The following is a 3,095-nucleotide window of genomic DNA, read 5'->3' as shown; positions in this document are numbered from 1 at the left end:
TCTGCAGTTTGAGTTATGCAATGAAACGCAACAGATGACTACGAATTTGTGGAAAGGAAGGAATGAGGCAGTGTGTTCAGACTTGCGGGCAAGCTGGGGCTCCCTCGGGCTCCGACACGTTCCTCTCCGGTTGGGGGCCGGAGCGATGGGTTGGAGGGGAGGGCGAGGGTCTCGTGCCCCCGACCCCATGGGGCCGCCCCGGCCAGGGCTACCAGGACGCACAATGAAAAACAAACCTGAAAAGAAAACTCTCTCTCTTCTGGTCGTCCTGATTTCCGTTGTTCCTGACCCTTTCCGAACGACTTTTGCTCCTGAACCTTCCTTCCACTTCACTTGTCAGCCCACCTGCCAGGCACCACCGACCCCCCCATTCCCTCACCACCCCCCTCCCCGCACGCGCCTCCTAAATAAAAACCTCCCTGGATGCGATGCGCTAAGATAGACGGAAGGGAGAGACAAACCTCTCGAAAAGGCGGGCGCTGGGGGCATCCCGGGCTGGGCAGGCGGCGGAGGCTCAGAGCTCCCAGATGGACCACTCAGCGGCCAGGCCAGCGAGGAAACTGGCCCTATGGGACGCCCCCACGCCCTGGCTGCCCCCTTCCCGCCCCACCCCCGCTCCTCACCAGGCAACAAACAGGGTGGAGATTGCTCCGCCCACAAAGACCCCAGGGAAAGGCGGGGCTCTGTGACCTCACCTACACTTCCGGTCAGGGTTTTAAAGGGCCAGACACCACATAGTCCCCACACAGCAACCTATAGGGCTTTTTACTACCTCTGGGCTGAGGAAACACTCCTGGCTGTGCCTACCTTTTACCTATAATAAATATCCTATCTTGGAGGACTGTGTGATGACACAGCAGGTATGAGCAGCTTGCAATTGCCTGACCAAGTCCTCTAGCCAGGCACCCGATTGTCGAGGGACCCCGACAGCTGTGATCCCTGAGGTCAGAGCAGGAGTAAGGCCTGAGTACTGTAGTGTGTGACCCCAAAATACAGCAATGACAAACAGTAAACTCTATCCAAATAGAGGGAAATAAATCCACGTACCCTGACAAATTGTAGCATAAAATAGTTCAAGAGTCAAACAGTGGGTCCTTAAAACCTATGCTGCAGGAGCACACTTCTATCTCTGCTGTCAGATATTCCGTGTGTGTGTGTCTGAGCCAGAACCAACAGTGTCAGGAGTACTACTAGCTCTGCATTCAGGGATCTGTCCTGGAATGTCTGAGGTTTGCTGGGATGCAGCTGATCAAATCTGTGTTAGCTGCATGCAAGGCAAGCACCCTACTTGCTGCACCATACCTCTGGCCCTTTCAAAGTAAATTTCTTGCCAGCAAGCCAGGAGTGACCCCTGAGCAAAGTTCCCCCCCCCCAATGCGACAATAAGAACATCTTCCTTCCTGAGCAAGGAAAATTAAATCCTTGACCTGCTATACTCACCCCAAGAGCCAGTATCCAGGGATCGCCCAGTCAGGAAGAGATGAAGCATAGAGGATTTTTCATAACTGAAGATGAGTCTAAATTCCTCATCTGGAAAAAAACATCAGCGTTGGAATTAGACAGACAGTAAAGCAGGCAAGATGCTTGCCCTCCTCGCCCCAATCAAGCTTCAGCATCCCAGATCCCAGAGCACCGCCAGGAATGATTCCTGAGCACTGAGCCAGGAGTGACCATCTTAGGGTATGTCCTCTCTCACTCCCCCCACAAAACATAAAAAAAACAACTAAAACAAACCCCCAAATTAAAATTTCATTGGCCTAAACCTCCCACCTGCGTGAACCACGCTTCCAAAAAGGCCCCTCCCCATCCCAACCGCCAATGAATAGGACGGTCTGCAACAGAGTCTCTTGCCTTTAGGGGGCTGCAGCCCCGACCCTGAACATGAATCTGCAGATTCTATAGCATCTACGTCAAGGCTAAAGGCTTCAGGATTTGTACCGACAAGTCCCATGTTGGGAGTGTTGGCCACTCAAGCCCCTAGCCCTTGGGTGGGTTCCGCAACCCCAAGGCCTGTAGCCCCAGTGCTCAGCCCCATGCCAAAATGCAACAAGGGCACACTCAATCCCACAACCCCTGTACTGTGTACAGACCCCACTGCACCGCCCTAAGCTCCGCATCACTCTGAAGCCTCTACTGCACCCCAGGAACTGCCTGGATGTCAGGAATTCAGTGAGAAAGAAAGCACGAAAGCACCTCCCAGGTCCGAATGGTCCCGCTACTAACAATGTGGAGACTGAGAGTTCTGGGATGCTAACGGGAGGATGCTTGTGTCCTGCCACAAAACTGGCCTTCAGAGTACCCCTTCTACCAGGGGCCGCCACTTTTTACTGATCTTGTCCCTCATAAATAATGCACTAGGAAAGCCCCATATGTTCGGTGTTTTATTTTTTTGTAAACTCAATAAACAGACACGAGTGGAAATATCTCCCTTTGCAGAAAGCGTTAGAGAGAGAGCACCGCGGTAGGGCGTTTGCCTTGCACGCAGCCAACATGGCCGACCTGAGTTCGATTCCTCCACCCCTCTCGGAGAGCCCGGCAAGCTACGGAGAGTATCTCGCCCGCACGGCGAAGCCTGGCAAGCTCCCCGTGATGTATTCGACATGCCACACACAATAACAACCAAGTCTCCAACGGGGGACCTTACTAGGCCAGCTCGAGCAAATCGATGAACCATGGGAGGACAGCGACAGTGATAGCAGAAAGCTGACACACCATTCCAAGAGAAAAGAAAATAGATTCCAGTCAGGGTTCAGTTCAAGCTCAGTGTGGAGCTCAGTGTGGAGCGCCCGATGCATGGAGTGAAGGCAACCCTGCATCCCTGCAGACACGACGAGCCACGGGGGCCATTGAAAACATCTCACCAAAATGGATGGCTCTCAGGATCGATCCTTTTTTTGGTCCTTTTATTTTGAAGTTTGTCTTCTTTAGAGACACACCAGGCAGTGCTCAGGGATCACTCCTGGAGGGTCTGTAGGGGAGCAAATGGATGCAAACCTTTCTCCTTCTCACTGCGCTGACACTAGTGCCCTCAAACTGGTTTTCTTTTTCAGTTTTGGCTTTTTGGGTCACACCTGGTGAAGCACAGGGGTTACTGC

The sequence above is a fragment of the Sorex fumeus genome, unplaced genomic scaffold, assembly GCF_029834395.1.
Source record: "Sorex fumeus unplaced genomic scaffold, SorFum_2.1 ptg000084l, whole genome shotgun sequence".
Taxonomy (NCBI): Eukaryota; Metazoa; Chordata; class Mammalia; order Eulipotyphla; family Soricidae; genus Sorex; species Sorex fumeus.
This window is presented reverse-complemented; position numbering follows the sequence as displayed.